The sequence below is a fragment of the Mastomys coucha genome, unplaced genomic scaffold (assembly GCF_008632895.1).
Source record: "Mastomys coucha isolate ucsf_1 unplaced genomic scaffold, UCSF_Mcou_1 pScaffold6, whole genome shotgun sequence".
NCBI classification, from domain to species: domain Eukaryota; kingdom Metazoa; phylum Chordata; class Mammalia; order Rodentia; family Muridae; genus Mastomys; species Mastomys coucha.
Window position 1 is genome coordinate 104304852 of NW_022196912.1, and position 21980 is coordinate 104326831.

The 21980-nt window shown below is 39.1% G+C and overlaps 1 protein-coding gene across 29 annotated transcripts in view; it reads left to right on the top strand.

Moving 5' to 3' along the window:
• Positions 1-21980, top strand: part of Nrxn3 (neurexin 3) — a 1683426-nt gene that overhangs the window by 1395678 nt on the left and 265768 nt on the right. The gene's annotated exons all lie outside the window — the stretch shown is intronic.

Genomic DNA, 21980 nt, shown 5'->3' on the forward strand with positions numbered 1-21980 from the left:
AAAAAAAAAAAAAAAAAAAAAAAAAAAAAAAAAAAAAAAAAATCATGAAAACAGATTGAAGTGAGAGGAAAATTCCATCCATTAGTTATCTGTGTTCTGCTGTGATCTCCTGTCTCGTTTGCTGTTAGATGTGCAGTGATTCTGTTCCCTACCAAAAATTTGTCATTTCTGGGCTAGGGTAAGTTAGAATTACCCCACAGTTTCCTCTATTCTCTCTAATTTCTGTCATCTCTTTGTCTTTTGGGGGCCTTGTATTCTAGAAAGTTTTCTGTAAGATGGAGAAGTACCAATCTTCTTAGCATTTACATGAGCAAGAAACAAACGTGTGTGGGCATGCATGTATGAGTTACAGATATTTATTACTCTGCCAAGCATATCCTGCCCTAGTATTTCATAACAAATTAAGGCAGCATTTACTCACTAATGTTTGCTTATAATTTCCCATTAGTTTTAAGTATTTACATAACATATATTAGTGTTTTATGTTTATATATGCTTTTTTTAAGATTTGGAAACTGAAACTTTTAAAACTAGACTCATGCTTAGTTTGAGGTTATGATTTCTGTTGAAGTTTTATCTTGCTTTGGACCCTACTCTATACATACTTTCAATTTCCATTTTATTGCCTTCTAAAGTCAGAACTTCCCAGCTAGGACATGTTGGCATGAGATCCTAGTGTGCAGTGATGTCAGTCACCTCACCAAGGTTCTCTGCTAAGCTGGAAGGCCAGAGCTTTGTAGACATATAATTGCCTTGAGTAGCCTTGCCTGCTTGCCTTTGGAGCTATGCAAATCTTCCTTTGGTGTGTGTGAACCAATAAGAAAGGAAGACATATATATCAGTGTAGGAACCAGAGTGTACCCATTACCCATGTGGCCATGGGTAATGAGTACACTGACAAATACAGAGGAAGCTCACAGCCAACCATTGGACTGAGCTCAGGAGTCCCCGATGGAATAGCTGGAGAAGGAACTGAAGGAGTTGAGGGAGTTTGCAGCCCCATGGACGGAACAATAGTGTTAACAGACCAGATTCCCCTGGAGTGCCCAGGGACTGGACTACCAACCAAAGAATACACATGGAGTAAGCCATGGCACTGGCCACATATGTGGCAGAGGATGGCTTTGTTGGTCATCATTGGGAGGAGGGGTTGTTGGGCCTAAGGGTGTTAGATGCCCCAGTGTAGGGGAGTGCCAGGGTGTGAGGGCAGGAAGGCAGGAGTGGGTAGGTGGGGGAGCATCCTCATAGAGGAAAGAGAAGGGGTGATGGGATAGGGGTTTCCGAAGGGGAGACCTAGAAAGGGAAAAATATTTGAAATGTAAATAAAGAATATATCCAATTGAGAGAGAGAGAGAGAGAGAGAGAGAGAGAGAGAGAGAGAGAGAGGAGAGAAAAGGAGTTGCTGAAATCATTGATATGCTTGTCAATTAAAGTACTTGTCAATTTAGAACAACTCACTCTTGCTTATCTCAACATGTCTTCTTTTGGGAGATAATATCTTTACCAGTACGGGATAGTTTCTTAGCAACCTTCAAATTTTTCTCCAATTAAGAACTTGGATTCTACTTTGTGATGTGATAAAAAGGGAACACCTGAAAATCTGCAGCTGAGCATTGCCACACCATGGGGTGTCTAAGTGACATAAGTCCAATATTCATCAGTCGATCACAAGTAACTCAGTTCCAACTCCTGGTGCTTATCCTATACTCTTATTTCTCAGGAAATGTTTAAGATGTGCATATTTTTATTATCTCTACTGGTGGAAAACAATGAGGGGCAGATTGTTTAAGGAACTTGTTCATCTTCCTGGCTGTAGTTACACATGCCTTTAATCCCAGCACTAGGAAGGATGAGGCAAGTGGATCTCTGAGTTCAAGGACAGCCTGTTCTACCTAGTGAGTTCCAGGACAGCCACACAGAGAAACCCTGTCTTGAAAGCAAAAAGCAAAACAGCAACAACAACATGATTGCATATCTAATTAGTTAGTAGAACTCTTATCAAAGCAAGCATTCCAAGTCTGAGCTTTTAAATAGGACACTGTACTTTTTCCTTTTAATAGGATGGTGGTCAAGTCGCTTGTATGCTATTTTTGTTCCATTCATTCTAGTGTTATCATCTATATTAGACCCAAAAGTTGCTCAAGAGAAAAGAGCTGATACCATCAACTATTTGGAAAATTTGTGATGTTGAATTTGATGAGCTTATCTTGATTTAGCTCAGATCTCCAACCAAGATTAAGTTATTACCTCCCAATATACCTTGCCAACTCCTTAATCTGACAGTCATCTAAGAATATTTTACCATCTAACAAATTCCCTCCCCCTTTGGATGCAATATTCCATCTAGGATCGTATTTGAAAATCCTCTGGCATAATGTTTATCTTGGAAAGGCTCAAAAGCCCATAAATGACCTCCACTCTCAATCAGTTTATTGCATGGCAATGATAACTGCAGTCATTAATAATAAACAGAAGTGCCCATATGATGACAGCTAATGAGAGGACACACATGGTAAAAGAGGCAAAAGAGAGGATGACAAAGTCCCATTTTCATCAGTGGGAGCTGGGCAAACAACTCGAGTCAACATGCCCAGCTTACTTCATGCTTCATTGTCATCAAGAGTGATTGCTAACAAGGACTGTAGTCATTGAGATGTAAGGTATGCACTTAGTTTTCAAATAAGCTCCCTACTTAGGATGTACCCTAACCTAAAACAGGTTGTGTCTAGGAGACACTTCACTTGGTTCTTCTTCCTTTTCTTTTCCATATGAACTTTTCCATCCATGTAAACTCTAGCATAGGGCTGGAAGTAAATTTACAGGTTATTTCAGTATGGTTATGTCATTCATCAAATAAAACCTTGAAATTTAGAGACGACCCCTCATTTGCACAAGTTCCCTGTATGACTCTTGTAATGAATATCTGCTAATGTACACAGGCCAGTAGTCTAATCTGTGGCCAAGGCTGGGACCTGATATGGAACAAAAACTGAAGCTTCATTGTAAGGATGGTCTTGGCTATAAGTATACTAAGATTGTTAAACATGTCAAATTAAAACATTTTGCATAGAAAGTGCCTGTTACACTATGTAGAGCAAAGAAGGCACTGTAGATGCAGAGAAAATAATAATGATAATAAAAAGGTGATTATTCAAATCTACCTTCTTTAAACTGTGCTTGAATCCTTGACATATGTTGCCAAGGGCAGTACTTTGCACAGCTTTTTGTGTTGGCTCTTTTAGATGAACCTCTCCAAGAGGAATTCCTGTGAAGTCTGCTAGATGTTTAAAAAGCCTTGATTAACAGGAGAGCTGCAAGTCAATCAAAACAGGTGTGTGTAAAATACATAGACACAGAAATAAAGAAACCAAGGGGAAGAGGAAACAGAAGCCTAGAAAATCATTGCCTGCCCATATCATATTTTGTCAGCGGCTAAACATTCTGCAATAAGAAATAATAACAGGTTTTGACATAACCATTTGGCTAAAACCACAGCTTGCATGAGAATAAATCAGAAAATTTCCCCCAAACATGATAAAACACTGGGATCCCAGGGTGGAGGTTCAAGATGCTGAACAGATACCATGCTGAGAGTCTGCTCTGTGACACTCACACCCTGAACTAACCCTTGTGCCTCCCAGACATCGATATGAAAGGTAGATCATGCCAGGCAAGCCTACCTTTAGAGGAATGATAAGACAGTCCTAGAGAACACTGTCAAAACTGTCTCCTGCAGTTACCTTTTATCTCCAGATTTGAAATTCATTTCATTTGAAATCTGAGAGTGCCTCTTAAGCCCCACTCCCCACTAGGCTGTGCCCTGGAAGGACACCTGACAGAGTCAGCAAGAAACCCTTGAGACTAGCTAGGCAAGGAGAAAAAAAAGAGTTATGAAATAAAACAAAGCGAAGCAATCATGTAAACAAATTAATTAATTGTGTGGAAGTGAAAAGCACGTTTGTAATTTTGCCCTCGTGAAGGAGAACCGGAGTTCATTATGCTCACTGACTGATTCAACAGCTTTTTCCTGCTCAGTGACACCAAGGAGAATAAGTGTGTTGTGGGTGCAAAGCATGGATTGCTGCAGCGTCAATTAAATGGAAATTCATTACTGAAATCTCTAGAGGAAAAGCTTGTTTGGTGGTTGCGCTCAAGGATGAGAAGAAACTTCAGTTTTCCTTTGAGAACATTTTTCTCATCATCCTCAATTTGGTCTTGTGAGACTTTTACTGGAAGAAACACTAAGTTCAAACTAACAGGAGAAGGGATTGTATTATGTAGAACTATGAATGCCCTGTCACACATTAAACATAATCTATATTCCATTTTCTCTATCATATCTATTCTTCAGGGCAATTGTGTAATAAGATCTATTGTAGAATAACTTGAGAAAGCAGAAGATCGCACAGGTATAAATGGGCAGCTACTAACTAAGTGTTTGCATCAAAGCTTTCACAGCAGTTTGGTCTGACTTAGCTTCTGCGGCCTCCAAGATGCCAAGAGGCTCACTTCAGCTTGTCTAGTGCTAGGTTCTGGTCCCTCTTTAGCAACAAGGCTAGTGAGCAAAGTGGACCAGACTATATGCATCTCGAGTGGCCATTGCTTCTTCACATGGAGGGGTTTTATAGATAGGACACCTGTTACTCATATATTACAGTAATAACCAGACCAGCTGGCTTGTACTGAACAGTGCTCCCTGGATAGAGTGTGTGTTTTATTTTTGTGACATCTGTCTCTGAGGGCTCAAAGATTGGCTCAAAGAGTTAAAATTTAGGGACCAGTGGTGAACAAGATGGCTCAGCTGGTAAGGGTGATTGCCATGTAGGACTAGTGACCTGTGTTCGATCCCAGAACCCATATAATGGTGGAATGAGAGGGCAAAGTTATCCTCTGACTTCTGCACACACATAGTTGCATGCACAAACCATAATAATAATAATACATTATTGATAATAAATATATACATGCATATTAATTTCAATAGTGAAAGAAAGAAAGCTATAAGGCATGCTTGTGATTTCTGAAGCCAGTCTATGTGCTAAAGTCCATGTGGAATGAGAAAGGATGGAATAGGAAGGGAAAAGTAAAGAGAAGGTAAAAATGAATCTATATGTAATAATGACATTATCATATCTAGAAACATGGGTCATTTTAGCTATAGGAGAGAAGTAGTGAAAATCTTTGACTGGGCATGATGGTGCATGCCTTTCATCACAGCACTCAGGATGTAGAGGCAGGTGAATCTCTAAAAGTTCAAGGCCTGGTCTACATAATAAGCTCCAGGATATGCAACTTAGAAAGGGCAAGGTGTGGAAAAAATTTGCAATTGATGCCAACCAGACTCACAGCTCCACATCCTGTCCTGGCCACGGAAGGACTTCTTACTTGCTTGTTTGTTTCTGACAGGATCACATACTGTAGCCCAAGCTGGCTTTCAACTTACCAACGTGGCTGATATTGAACTTTGGATCCTCCTCTCTCCATGTCCCCAGTGCTGGGATTTCAGCTATGCATCATAACACCTAGTCCTCTTAACAACTCTGCTACCCCAAGGAAAATATTTGTCCTCTGACTGTCAAGTCTCTTCATCAATAAAATGTAGGGAATTAATGAGAGACACTGAATCAAAAATCACACTTCTTGTATTGTCTGATACCTCTGAATCAGTTCTTCTAATTCCATCTCTAATCAATGCTAGGCATGCCCTAAAAGGTAATAGATACCACTTACTTTGTTCATAGAGCACTCCTATAAATGCCACTTTACAGATTATAAAGCTGAGACCCTGAGAGGGAAAAACAGCATCTATGCAATATCCAGCTACAAAGCAAGAAAGGAAGGCTCAGAACCAAACACTCCAGTTGCAGATGCCACAAAACTTGATAAGACTGTACCTCAACTTATTCCATCACTTAGTGCACCACATGGACAAAGCAAGTGGTATTAGATTGAAATACTGTGAGTGTTTTGTTTTATAAGATGCCCCAAGCTAGCAGGGACAGAGTCATGTCTGTATACATAGATAATATTAAAACATAATCTAGGCTCTGTTGATGTTTCTCTTTGACTCGTGTCTCATTCATACTGTTCTGGCTACATTACCTGGCCTGCAGATAAAAATATTCTGACATTGCTCACCTCTCCACTTTCTTTTATATTGCTACACAGCAAAGGAAAGGAGAAGAAAGGAGAGTCAGTGGATAATGGTAAATTTATGAGATGCCTTAAATGTCCTATTGCAATACTTTGACTCCTGGGAAAATAATAAAAATCAGATGCCACATGTAAGATACATACTTGCTTGTTTTTTCTCCTGTAAAGTTGTATATGAATACACTTTTGTCCTCCTCATGCCCTGCTCCTGGGTGATGTGTTTTCATATGATGTTGTCTCATATCCAGATACACAACTATCTGAAACTCTAGGGGCTTATTGTTTGTAGGACACCTAAAATTTCTTCTATAAAGTTTTATTGAAATTGGCAGACTCCCTCAAAATAATGAGTCAGCTCACCATGTAGCACATAGTGTAAAAGCCCACAAAAAGGAATTTGTAGGTTATTAGAAACATATACATCAGATTCAGGATTTCCAGGATGGTGTATGAACTGAGGTACCCTTTAGAAGATTTATTTTACTTTTTATTATGTTCACGTAGATGTGGAGCATGTGTGTGTGTGTGTGTGTGTGTGTGTGTGTGTGTGTGTGTGTGTGCATGTATGTACCACTGGAGGCTGAAAGGAGTCATGAGATCCCCTGTACTTACAGGTAGTTGTGATCCACCCAATGTGGGTGCAGGGAACTTAACTCTGCTCTCCTGCAAGAGCACTAAGCAGTGTTAGCTGGTGAGCCACCTCTCCAGATCCCAGCAAGCTGCATTTTGAAGTTAAGTAGGAGTTAAGAAAAGAATCAGAAGGATATTTGCCTGAGTGGTGAGCTAGGCTGAGTGAGGTATCTGTGTAGCTAGTGAAAGAATATTTTAATGTCATTGCTTACTTTTCTCATTGATGTAGCAAAATACTCAAGAAAAAAAACCAGATTAGAGAGATATGGCTTTATTTTGAGCTTGAGCTCACACTTTCCTGGTGGAAAATATCCAGTGACAAGAGGCATGTTTTGGCTGTCATTGGGACCAGAAGAAAATGGAGGCTGACGCTCTGCTTTCTTTGTTCCTTTTTGTTTTTCATTTAGCCTGGGACCCCAGACCACTGGATAGTATTGGGCACTCTCAATGTGGTTCTCCAGTCCTCTGGACACAGCCTAACACACATACACACCCAGAAGTGTATTTTCTCAATTATTCTAAGTCAAGTCCACAATGGAGGTTAAACACTGTTACTATACAATATAGACTTTACCACAACTTGACAACAAAGTAAAAATATGTTTCTCATAGTTCTGGAGGTCAGAATTCCAAGATCATTTCATCAGGACTGATTTCTTATAGGCATTCTGAGCAGGAATTTCCTCCCAGTCTATATTCCAGCATATGGTAGCTACCACATGCTAGTCTCCTATGTCAGCCATTGCTTCCACATTATGTTCTGCCATGTGCTTCCCTCTCTTCCTTCATGTTTACCTATAAGAAGATTTGTGACAGAATTTGGGGCCCTTGTCAATAATGTAATACCTCTTCTTCTTCTTGCAAAAAGGTTTTCCCAAGAAAGGACACATGGTCATGTCCTGGTAGCTGCATCCTTTCAGGAGCCCCACAATCTATTTATTTGTTTATAAGCCTGTTGAAGTAGGAAAAAGACAGTCATATCCTTCAAAACATCATATCTAGGCTGAGGACTGACTGTGTTATTAATCTTGAAAGGCTTGGGAAGCATTAAAAGTTTAACTGTGTAATTAGCTTCTTTCTGTGGAAAACACTTGATTGCAGTGTTAAAGCCTTTAGAAAGCACTAGGACCCACATCTTTGGCTATTGGGGTTAGCCTTATGATTCACTGTAGGGAGAGAAACCATCATGAGGAACTGTGGTATCTTTGATAAAGTTTTAGAAAAAAATATGCCCTAGGATTTATATTTTGATCTATTGATTTGGTAGGATGTTTCAACTAAAGAGAATTTGCTCTAGTCTGTGAGAAAGCAAGGACAGTATGAAAAATGTTCTTCTTAGTAAATCTTGGCTTTCTGGGGACAGACCAGAATATGAATAAATTGAGAAGTGGTAGAAAACAGAGATAATATTGATATCAGTTTTGGTTTGAAAGTGAAATGTTCTCCATAGGTTCATGTGTTTAAACCCTTGATCTCCAGTTGGTGGAACAGGACAGAGAGGTTTCTGATCATATATGAGGTGGAGTTTCATTGGAGGAAGGAGGTCAATGAATCAGGCCTTGCTAGTCTTATAGTTGTGCCCCACTTCTGTTCAGCTTTCTAACTGTGGCTATAATATGAACAGCAGCCCACTGTCCTTCCACCTTGAGTTCTATTCCTTTTAACTGTAATCCCAAACAAAGTATTCCTCCCAAGTTATTTCTTGTAAGGGGTTTGGTCATAGAAATGAGAAAACTCATGTAGTATTTAGGAACATATCAAGGGCTTTATTATTGCTTAGATACATTTCTACTTTACATTACTACTTTGTCCTACTTTGGTTTCTAGGTGACTTTGTCTGATTTTGGTACTCTGTAGCATTGTCCATATGTGACAGGAGCATAACAAAGTCTAGCCATGAAAGCTATATCATGTGCTTTACCAAGAATTAAGAAGTCCTCTTTTTTTCACATTTCTCAGTATCACACTATAAAAATGCTCAGGCCTAAAATCCCAGCAGTTGTAATGAGGTACATCAACCGAAGCTTTTAGGTTGTTCCTTAAGAGACCTAATAAGAGCTGTAGAGTTTTCTTTTACAAAAAGTCTTCCTATACTTTAGGAGGCACCTTTCTCAAGACCTGATTTATCTTTGATCAGCCACTGACCAATATCTATTTGAAAGACAGAAGAAGGAACTGACCATTCCCTTGCCTGGTGTACTGTTTTATCTCACAGCTACTTTCCATCTCCCAGCAAGCATCCCTGCAAAACAGACTATGAAGCTCCTTCTTCAAGCCACCCTTCTATCTCAGGGGTCCTCTATCTACTTAAAATTAAAAATGAGCCAAAGGTAGTGACCTGTAATGAAAACAGAACAGGCAAAAGAACCCACTGCACTTATTTGGCAAAGATTCCTTCAGAATAGACAGCCTTGGATGGTAGATATTTTCCCTTACCCTTCTTAGACAGCAGCAATGACTAGCTCAACTATGTAGCAGGTTTTTCTCGGAGAGAACATAAATAGGAAAGTGGGGGGGGGGAGTTTGGGGTTTTTTTTTTGTTTGATTTTAGTTTTAGGGGAGAGGATAAGTAAAATATGATATAGCTGGTGCTCCTGAGAATGATAAATGGTAAGAGAATCTTCTATCCACACAAACTCTATATACTCAAGGGAGAAAAGGCTTTCTATAATAATAAAGACAGAAATTTTCCAATGAAAATGAATACTTCTCCCTCTAACTTATAATTATCCTGTAACACTGACTTCTATAGATTTTCATTAAGGCAAAATGTAGACAGCTGACTTAAAAAAAATCAGTCATATCTACAAGCAGTACTTAACTATCACAAACACAAACAAGTAAGGTCTCATTGTCCAAGGCCTCAACTGATGCCCATCGCGGATGGTTGATAACCTTCATCTGCAATATTGTTTACCAGACAAAGCAGAGGGATTTGGCATAGTTAATGACATCATCCATCATCCTGTTTACTAGATGTTAAATGCAGTTGCACACAGGATCTTCTATCATTGATATCTGAGTCATATTCTCAAAGATTCTTCAGGAGGATTCAAAGCTTGAGATAGAGATGGTTAGTGGGGTTTCCTAATGTTCTCTAAGACTCAGATCATCTTGTTTATTCCTGAATATCCTAGGCAGAAAGTTTGGTGTATTAACAGATACCAAGGTTTAAAAATTTCCTTGGGGTAATGTCCCAGGGTCATATGTTCTCCTGTGTCTCAAGGTGAATGACAATTTTGGCTATGTTTGACATGACACAGTTTGCTTAAACCAGCTTAAACCTTGACATGTTTTTAGAAACAGAGAAGGACAGAGAGATAATGTACTTGTATTAAACAGGTCAGGTAAAAAATTAAAGATGACATTAACCAGCTAAGTAGTACAATAATACAAATGATCACTTGTGGACTATGACCATACAGGTATGTGGGAACAGAGATATTGTATGTGAACAAGTTTCTATATTTTAAATGTTGTCATCTGAATGAAGACTTGAACAGACCAAGCCAGAGTCATTTGCAGGCTTTCATTTCTGTGTAATAATGTGAGAATATTCTCATGTATGGTTTCAGTGCTTCCTAAAATTGTGAATCTTTCTTGACTCAAGCTTCTAGAAATCCTACATTCCATTCCAGACACTGAAAGTAAATGAAAAATGTAAGTAAAGAAAATGAAAACTTTTCAAATGTTGTGATACCCCATGAGAGCAGAAGTAATGAACTAAGGGACAGAACTGAGCTTCCTGTTCTGCTTTTATTTCTAGATAGTCAGAGTGACTAGGTACTAGTAGAAGAGTAGACAAGACAAAGTAACAACATTCACAGAGGGTAAAAAGTCTTGCATTTGAGTAGCCTACGCATTTACAGAAATTGTCCTGTTTTCCTGCACAGGAAAAAAATGCCAAGATCACATACAAGTAATTACAGGCTGGAGTCTTAGAGATATGATGATCTCTCTTCACTCTTTAAAGTATCTCAATAAGGATGAAAAGGAGAGAACAAGGGAGCATCATGGCAATCTCATAGATCTTCTGCATGATGGGGCCATGTATGAGGATGCAGAACCTCTAACTAGTTGTGCCCTTTCTAACACTGGAATTGTGGAAGGTGCAGCATTTTAGAATGATAAATCTGTTAGTAGAATACAAGCATGAGGATCTGAGTTTAATTCTTCATACTCACATTAAAAATTGAGACAATAGACATCTGAAAAACCCAACACTGGGGAGGCAGAGACAGGAATATTCTTAGACCTTATTGCCCTCCAGGATAGTGAAAATTGAGGAGCTCTTGATTAAGTGAAAGATCTTGCCTCAAAACCAGGGAGGAGAGAGATTGATGAAGGTATCTAACATCATTATTGACCCTTTTCACATGCATGCATGTGCACTTACATGGATATCCCCCTGTGTATACATATGTGCCAATGTGCGAGTACACACACACACACATTCTCACAAGTAGTGCTCTTAAAGCCCTGGTTATCAGGATAGAAGTGCACTTTTATGGGTCAACCCTTTGAGATTACTATTATTAGAAGGTGAATACTGTAGAAGTCCCTTCTAAGAATCATGGCTTGAAACAAGACTTGAAGTCTCTGGTCATTAGAATCACTAGGAAGATTGTTGTGAATATGGTCCTCATCCCAGATGTATTAAATTAACACCTTGTGACTGAAACTCAGCAGTGTTTTCTTTTCAAAGAATCCATCAAAGTAATCTGATGTTTGAGGAAGCTTAAGAATCTGTCTTGTCTAATCTTTGTGATTGGGGAAAGCTGAAGGTCTAGAGACAGCTATTCTTAGTCCAAATAGACTTTTCAGTTGACTACCACTGTGAGCCACAGGGTGACTCTTGGGAATGTGTTTGCACTGTTTTCTGTTGCATCTACTCTAATTTTTCCACCAGTTTCTCCCCCATTTCTACTTGATCTTATTATTTTTGTTTGTAAACCTCTTCAATTCCTACATTGCTTTCTCATTCTGGTATAATGCATTAGCACTAATTTCACAGATGAATATGACACTCATGAATTATCTCATAGTCTTATAGGCTAGAGTTTCCATATAGGTTTCTATGAGTGGAATAATTGGAGATATAAGGGCAAATCTGTTCCCTTACCTTTACCTGACAGCTACCTGCTACTGTTGGCTGATTGGCTCCTTTATAGAAAAGAAACGCTGCTTCTCAAACTCCATGACACCATGTCGATCATTCCTTGGTGTACCCTAGGATGATACTGAACTCACTTGGATGATTCAGGCAGGATATGCATTCTCTTTTAAAGTCAATTGATCAGCAAGTCTTACTAACAACTCTGGAACTATGAATAGTGATATTCACAAGTGTCAGGAATTAGAGAACAGGCATTTAAAGAGATCAGATCTCACTCCCACACACACCAATAACAGGAGCTTGCTCAGAAAGAGATACTTTATTATTATTATCATTATTATTGTTATTATTATTATTAGCAACAGCATAATTTTAAGATTAGAAAATGAATTATGTTAAATTACAAAATCACATTTAAATACAACATATGAGCACTTTGTTTACATTAATAAACTAGGGAGGAAATATAATAGTTAGTGGTCAAAATCAGAGCTTTTCAATCACATAAGACACAAAAGGTTCTGTGATGGCATTTTCTGGCTCTAAAACCATTGGCATATTATGAAATTCTAAAACATAGATTCCTTTTCTTATTCCCTTTCTTCCTTTTCTTCACCATGTGATTTTAACCCATGGGATGATGCCAAACTCATGCAAGATACAGAGGAACTATGCACCCATAGCATGTTTATACTTAGAATAAAATAATGGCAAATAGTGTACTTCATAAACAGAAGAGAGTGAATCAACAACTTTATTATTTCTTCAAACCCTTGGCTCTGTTTCAGCACTACAGAGGGTACTTGGTTAATCAAACCAACCTTGATACTTTGATGGTGCCACTCATAGCAAACAAGTTCCTCAGGGCATTAGTTTTAAGCGTATATAATATGTTTAAGTTTCAAAATGAAAAGTATGATTTATAAATATAAAGTGGCATTACTGTCCCCACTAAACAGGTACAATCTCACGTTGTATATACAAGGAGGAAAACAAGACTTCTATAAGGAATGGAGACTCCCAGTTGCTCAGAATTAAGAAAATGAATCATCATTGTCCACTACTGCCATCAGCCACTCAAATATTTGTGCAAATGGTACATAGATTTTTCTTTCCTCCTAAATTTACTTTTACTAATACACAAGTTCATCATTAAAGGGAGAACTCTTCCATGGGTTATGTTCCATGGATAACCTGATAACATGGATAACATCAGCCTGTGTGTTCATTAGCAACTCTGAAATGGCTGAAGCTTATTTGCTTTCATTATGTGAAACATTGAGTTCGAGAGACAAGTAAGGGCACTATATGGAATGGCCATTTGTTGTAGTCAAGCCTGAATAATACAGGGGTGTAAAGCAACTAGGAAAAGCTGCAGCTGCAGCTGGAAATCAGATATTGATCAAGTAATCTCCTAATTTACCAGCTTCTCTCTTACTTCCATTTGTTCTTTAAACAGATATTAGCTTATCCTTCCTTGTAGACCAACTTCCATGTAAGAAAATAGGAAACATCGTGCAGGCTTCTAGTCTGTTTACAGCATATCTACACTTCAGTCTGGAGCCATCAGAGAGTAAATAACCTTCACTTTCTGAATATGGGTGTTTTTATAAACCTCCATACTTGCAACTGCATCCTGTAACAGAGCTTTTCTGAGTGCATCACTGGACAGCACTGAATTATTCCTTCTTTTCTTTTAACATGTTACACAGTAGAGTATGCATGTGGACTCCGGACAGACTTTCAAAACAGTAGCAATGCTGCTATCACCACACATACTGGAATTATTGAATGCATATTGAACAACCTATACAAACCTTTACAAACAACAACATGTTTGTAAAGTGTCTTAGTTGTTTTTTTCTTTTTTGTTGTGTTGTTGATGCTCCCAAATAACTGACAAAAGTAAACTAATAAAAAATGGCTTATTTTGACATGAAATTGTAGAGAACACAGTCCTTCATGGCATTTTTCATGTTTTTCACATAGGAAATGGCAAAATATATAGGCTGGTCACAATGTATCAAGAGTTAGGAAGCAAAGTGTGTGAAAGCCAATGCTCAGCTAGACTCTTTCTTTTGTCTCTATTTCTTTACCTTAAGACCTAAGCCCATGGGATGATTCTACTCTCAACCAAGATGTAGCTTTCCTCCATCAGTCAACTTACGTTGAGTAATCTTTCAAACCCTCCCAGAAGTTTATCTTCTAGGTGATTTCAAATTCAGTAGGTGATGATGAAGATTGAGCATCACACTTAGTCAACCAATAATTGCTTATGTTGATATTATATGTCTTTGCTTAAATGAGGCCTGTCTTCAGCTAGAAGAGAAAAGCTTAAGCTACTGTGCCTTCACCCAATGTCAATCTTTAGTCAAAGCTTTGGAAGCCAGCAATATGGCACTGTGGTGCTCAGAAAATGGTAAAGTTAATACAATGAATGACAATGAGAAGAGAATCAGTCAAAAGCTGGAAGTCACTGGATGGCATTTATAGCATGGGCTCATTGACTTATTGGGAGACTTGTAAATTCCCTAAACACTAGTGGCACCTGTTTTCAAATTGAGATATAGACTCAATACATGCCTTCCAGAGCTAATTGAAAAGTGTCTTCAGTGACCTATTACTTTGAATTTGCCTGATCGGGGATTTTTCTCTTTATGTGAACACAGTGAAATTACAGCATATGTACATTTGATAGGTGCAACTTAGAGCATAGAAGGGAGGAGGGATGAACAGAGGCTGAGAGAGACACTTTTTGTAAGAAAATGCCAAAGAATAACTGAAAGAGTGTGAAATATTCTAAATGTCTTGACTTGCACTGAGCTTATACCTGGGAGTCTAAGTGGATAGCCAATTTAAATCTGCTAATCCCTCCATATCTACATCCCTGCAGGGCTTTCAAAATATGACCATATCTCCTCCTGTGTGGACTATAAATCTGGTACCTAAAGATGTAGAACATACACATGTACACACACACATATATATTTGCATATGAACATGAATATATATGCAACAGGATTTCTAAGTAAAACTTAATAGGTTTATCTTATACACAAGCAAAGAGACAAAAGATGCCCATTACAGGCAAAATACTAACATTGTGCTTATGACTGCCAATACTAAGTTGCATTTACTGGACAGGCAGGAGCTTTTCCTAACAGCTTGTTCTCAGTGGTTTTCTATGATGACTGAATCACCTCATCCAGCTTTGTGCCTGAAGACTTCTGTGAGCATCACAAAGAATAACAGGCATGCGTATAAAGTGAACTTTTGTCTTCTGAACCTATTTCTTCTTTCTATAAAAGACACACCCCCATCTTTCAACCCCTCTGCTTTATACATACCTGAGTTTTGAGGCAGGGTGAAGCAGGTTGTTTGTATTGGGTCCGCTGATATTAGGGAGTCCGGCAGGAGACAGAATTTGTCCTTGATTTTGACATGCTACCCATGTGAATCCACACTCAACTATGGTACTAGATATTAGTCACAAGGCCAGTATCTACTGGGCCTTCTAAAAATTAGAACATTTACTGACACAGACAAGGTAGCACATGCCTTTGTCTGAATTTGTTCAGTGGCCCACCAGGTTTTCAGCATCCTATCTGGCCCCCTCTTTCTACCGAGGAGCTCTGCATTTACAGGTTGAGACACACAAAGCACAGTCTAACTAGTTGTGCTGGGGTAGTTCAGCAGTCCCATTATGCTGCTCTCTTATACCTGAGATGGTCTAAATTTCTTTTTTTAGTGGAATGTTTTACTCGTGTTCTTAAGACACCTATTCTGGAAATTACAAGTTAACCTTCAGAAATATTTGTCTTTTCATCCACTTTCTATGTGGTGTCCCATCCCTAAGATCTTCTAGCTTCCGTGTGTGTGTGTGTGTGTGTGTGTGTATGTGTGTGTTGTATGTGTGTGTATGTACATATTTGTGTGTGATCATATTTGAGTGGGGGGGAGGGGCAGAGGTCAACCTTTGTTTCCTTTGGGGCAGTCTGTTATCTTTCTTGAGAAAAGATCTTTCTCTTGGGTTCTAGACTCATTAGCTAGGCTTCTCTGTCTAGCCAACAGACACCAGAGATCTGACCACCTCTGCCTCCTCAGAGGCAGAATTATAAATATGCACCACCATGCCTGGATTTTCATGTGTATTCTGGAATTGACCATAGGTCCTCATGCTCACAAGGCATGATACAACTCCTTTGCCCCATTGCTACCTCCTCAGTTGTTCATATCAGATGAAAACTAGAGGCCCTGCAAGCACCACATGGGCATTTTCAGAAATATATCTTTACCATTTATACTAAAACAACGCTTACAAATATCTCAACAAAGTTAAATAGGGACAGAATGCCGCCTTTATACTCACAGGTGTCCAGTGAGGTTTTAGATAAGTGTGTGACTGTAACTCAGCAAAGAAATCAGTTTCAGGAAGATTTGCTAAAGCAGAAAGATGCTGTCAGGACTCCACGAGTGAGATACCATGTGGGCGTAAGCCTTCTGAACAAGAGGACCAGAAGGAAGACATTTTGGCTAGGTTACTTCTTTGTATATTTGATTCCTCAGCTACAAAATGAGGAAAAATTGTTCTGAATCTCTTTAAGAACACTTCTAAGGGTGTAGAATCTATATTTTTAAAGCACTTAAAACAGTGTTCAGGATTAAGAGACCACAACCTCTGTCTGGATGTGGAGGGTAGACACGCAATCCTTTGAGGTACAATTGAGTTAGAGCCAAGCATATCCTAAAGTCTTTGCCTATGCAATAAAAACTATTATTCATGGGCTATCTCATTTCTGGCATCTACTAGGTGGTGACCTGGGGAGAGGTTGCAGAATTATGAGTATCATTGTTCTCATCTGCACAATGGGCTCAAGCATATTTAACCCCTGGATGAAAAAGAGTTTCCCATAAGTTTTCAGAACACTGCCCACCATACCATGGATGTTTGATAAATATCTTACTGATCACTTTCTGTATATACACCTCATGGATCTTAATTCTTTTACAATTGGGTTTCTCTGAAGAAAGATGGTGAAGTAAGACCTTTGTTGACAAAAGGATGTTTTTGATTTCTTTCTCTCTCCTCTACTTTTATAAGCTATTCTTTCAAATAAATAAATAAATAAATAAATAAATAAATAAATAAAAATAGTTTGAAAACCTTTCAAAGATTCTGCTATGGGATGATTTGGTCTCACACTGGAACAAGAAAAGCAGTGGTAATTTGTCTTATTGCATCAGTTAGGAAAGTTTTGTTGAAACACAAACTGATCCTTTACTCATCATTCACATGAATGTTCACTCCTCTTTGCCTCTCTGGGATAACAAAGATAATCATTTCTCAGCAGACTGGGGTCATATTTCCCCTCCTCCTGTGAGTTCTGAAGAGACCTAAGGTCCTTCTTTCTCTCCCATAGACAGGCATGAATATCTATGATTTTGCTCAGGCTTCATGATAAGTGTTTGAGTAGAAGCTGAAGCATCCAGATGAGGACAGAAACAGTGGGATAGAGGAGATTTGCTATGCTAATTTATTTCTGAAACTTCTAGTATGTTTGTTCATGGCTGACTGCACAGCTTATAAAGAAGGCACCACATCAAAGCTGGCATTCAGTATCAGAGAGAGCTGCAGTACTAACAGCCTGCTTGCCTCTGCTATTCAGGTAGCACACCTGATTTGAGGCAGTCTCCAACATAAATCTGAGTGTCCTCAATTCCTACACTGGCAGAGTCTTCAGCCTTTTATATATGGAGTCCTAAATGACCTCCTTACTGAGGCCATCTTTGAAGTAATAGAAGCCAGCGAATGGTATCGTCCAGTTTTCTGATTAATTGTGCTCTAAGAATTTCTTATCAAAACACATGCTTCTGTTGTGAAACTGAAGTTCCCCCCCCCCAAAAAAATCTACTGCTTTGTTAAAGATTCTGTAAGTCTGATTGATTAGAACTTAGTGATTGTGGAGAGGTGGAATGTTGCAAAATCAGAGCCAAAATTATCTTGGGCTATTTTTAGCCCTGTTAATAGCCAATCATGTCCTACTTCAGTGTCTGACCTCGAAGACTTTGTACTATAAGGAGTATATGTGTTACCTTAGCAGACTACTAGCTTCCACCAACCCCAAAGTTACCAAAGTCACCAGATAACATCTGAGATCTGCAATGGAGGAGGCTTTCCTGCTCTGCTATGTCCTGCCTCCTGGCATCCCACCAGTGTATGTGATACATTAGCTCATTGGTTTCTTTTATTCCAAGACTATAAAAGTTATGCAACTACTTCTGCATTAGAATATATTCTCGGAGGCAACACATTTCTTCTCAATCATAGTCACCTTAGCATAAACTTCTATTCCCTATAAGGTGAGTGTTAGGTTTGTAGCAATACTGTTGTTGTTTTTGTCCTACTGCAGTGTCTTAAAATAGCAAAGTATGTTGAGTATAGGGTAGAGACAAGACTAGCAAACCACAGTTCTTAGATGCCTCTCTGTTCTGGCATGGATAGAGCTGTTTCGCAGGTAATAGTTCATGCTTTCCTCATGCAGCTTCTTAGAGTGTTCAGATGTGGTTATCCAGAATACCAGTGGAGGCAGCCTAACAGTTTGGAAACAGAGCAAAGCCCTGCCTACCAGCTATTGCTTCCTAGTTATTGCTCAGTGTAATCCCTTAAACCATGTGAGTCATTTTGTTATGTAAAATGGTGTCAAGAATACCAGATAACAATTGGTATGAAGAGTCAGTGTTATTATAATACAAAGGGTTAACAACAAATTTGACTTCTATACACTAGTCGATATAAGAATCCTTCTATTAAATAAATAAATATTCAGGATGGAAAATAATTTGTTCAAAGGTAGAGCAGGTCAGAGACTCAACAAAAATTCTTGCCCAAGTTTGTCTGATATCAAAGACTCTAAAACTACTCAAGGAAACTAGTTCTTTAGTGGCCCTGAACCCATCTGTCCTGCTGTATCCTGCTCCTGTCTCTACCCAGTGACTACTGTTAGTCCTCACCCATCCTTTAGCAGCATTCTGGAGGCCCATTTCCCATTCTTACTTGCAGGAAAGATTAGCCCTCTAGGAAACCTAAGTGCTATGTGTGTGGATACGGGAAGTGATGCTCACTACTCTGGGTGCTAGAGCTGAGTTAGGAGGATAGAAAGTCACTAAAAGGTAAAGCTTGTGACAAAACATCTGTATGCCTTACATCTGTATGCCTTTAAAGCATCAGCTTTCTGACCTTTTTCTGAAGCCATTGGGTCACCATTTGGAGAGAACTGTCAAGGTGCACTGAAGTCTCCTTGGGTTTATCCATATTGTTTTTACTAACATCTAGAACAAATAATAGGAAGCTCCATGGTATTTAATTTGGGTGGGGCTCTCCCTGACATGTAAACACATTATTTTGGGAGTGCAGCTAAGGGTTAATCTGTTCTGGTGGAATTGTCTTAGCTGAAAGCAAATATTTGAGGGGAAAAAAAAACAAGGAAAGGCCAGTTTGAGTGTAAATTAATTCTCTTTGGAAGTAAACTACAAGTTTGCTTGGGGGTTGGAATAGGAATAGTCAGGAGAGACATTTGATTTCCAAGACTGGAAGCTGGTGAAAGGAAAGGATGCTTCAGATAGACAAGAGGACAGTCAGTGAGCCAAGGATGCTTAGAGAGCACACACCTGAGGAGAAATGTTGGCATACAGGATGAGAAAAGATGATGGGACTTATTGATGGATTCATAAAAGGAAAGCATTACCTATATTTCCATTTTTATGCCAAATAATTCATGGTACTTTTAGTTCCTTATTGAATTTGACACGATCTAAACACTTAGACACCTTCTTTGTCAGAGCAGCTGGACATTTCCTCAATGTGAAACCAAAAAATGTAGACAATACCCACACTTGTTTGTTAACTTTGGTACTTACTATGGAGGCAGCTTAAAAGCCTTCTGGGAATTAGACAGCAATGGATACTTACTAGTGAGTCCCCATAATGAGGAAGCCACAGGACCTTTTAATCTAAAGCCCTACTGGTGGGAAGGTTGTGGCAGAGAAAAGCAAGGAACTCTTCTGTCAAAGACATATGAGGTCCATGGCCATCCCATGTCCTGTATTTGTTTGCCTCTCAGGAGGGTTCTAAGGCTTGGCTAAGCTTAAGATGCTATAGAAAAAAGACTTCCAGTATTCTTAATCAGAGTTCACAGGGAGCAGGAAGTAGAGTATGTGCCCACCCTTCCAGTCTCCACAAGCAGAGATGCTTTTCAGGGTTTGATGTCATGAGTGTTGTCATGTGCACCAAATACCCTCTGCCACAAAAGTGTATGATTGACACAAGACAGAATGCCAAATCCAGTGTCAACTAACTGTGTGTTGTGAAATGTTGGAAGTTCAGATGTGCAGATTTAAGTCTATTGACAGGCACAGTAGGTGAATCTCATCTCAGTGTTTGTGAGTCCTATAGAGAAAACCTTCAGGAAGTGCAGTAGTGACCAGAGAAAAGTCACTGAGGTTAAAGAAGAAGGAAGAAGAAAGTGAGTCTTGAATTGAGTTGATTAGCATTGCTGAGATGTTAATGGATTCCAAAGGCCAGGGATTTCAGTCAAAAGCAACATGGTTTCAGAAAACAAGATGAAAACCCAAATGACCTGGATGAGCTGGCACTGGAAAGCCAACTGCCTAGGTGTTTTTGGTTTCTTGAACAGAAACAGTGTGCAGAACGCTATTGGGCTTTTGGTCTCACCAGGCATCCCCCTGCAGGGCAATAATGACAATTCTTTCCATTATCTGAACTTACCTAGGCATAAACAATGTAGGTGGTATAGGAGATGCTAGAGATATGGAGAAAGACAAGGTCTGTTGTGCATCTTTGGGACCTCAGACTGCATGCTTTGTTTATTCATGGTTGCAAATTTGGTTCAGTATAACAAAGAGGTAAACATTTCATGATTGAAGGATGAAGAACAAATTGTTTATCTCTGCCTACTAGGTTGAGGAATAGTCTTTGCAGTGGTAGTAGAATCTCAACTGGGTGATGAATCCTGTGTAGGAGTTTGCCCAGCTATGTGGAAGAGATCTACTAAGAGATCTACTAAGATGATCAATGATGCAGCTAGTCCCCAATTGTGTTTTCTTTCATTGAGCTACTGTTGTTTTACTGTTGCTGGAGATAATGCCTGTTTGGGTTCGAAGTTACACTTTTTTCCTTTTGCCAATTTGCTGTTTTTGCAGCCATAATTTCTCAGTTTATTTCTACAGTGATTTCCCAGCCAAATTACCCTACTAAAATAACCGAAGAAATGTATCCCCTCTGTGTTCTTTTGCTGTCAACTGGCTGTTAGTGCCTTTACCTTCCGCCAACCTCGTGGAGACTGGAAGGGGAGAAACAAATGGCTTGAGAAAGAGAATGTAGGCTGCTATGCAGCAGTGGGGAGAGGGTGGGGTATGATCACAGTGTCTCCCACAGATATTGTTTTAATTGACAGAATCAAGTGGGAGGGGGAAAACAACCTGGCCTTTACAGAAGGAAAAAAAATCATTGGGGTGGGGATAGAGCCACTGAATAGCATCTATTGTTGAATATCTGCAGTGAGCAGAGAAAAGATGTCTCATGATTTTAGCACATTCATTCTCAGAGTTCTATGTGGCTAGCCAGAGTAACAGGGAGGGAAGTATCATATGGGGACTGAATTCCTCACTTTGACTAAACAAGAGCATGGAAGAGCAGAACAGCCCAGGCTGGTGGGACTAGTTGCTTAGACAATCTACAGAGGTGCCTGTGCATATGGGCAAATTCACTAGGGAAAAATAAATACTAAATACAAAATAAGTGTTAGAATAAAAAAGATGAGGGGCTAGAGATGCCTATGGTGGTTAAGAGGACATATTGTTCTTGTAAGGGGCCCGAGTATTGTTCCCAGCAAGCCAGATCTGTTAGATCATAACCACTTACACCTCCTGCTCAAAGAGATCCAGTGCTTTCTTCTGGTCTCTGAAAACATTACAGTTACTTGTATACATACACATTAACTAAAAGTAAAATATTTTTCTTCTTCTTTTTTTTTGGTTATTTTATTTATTTACATTTCAAATG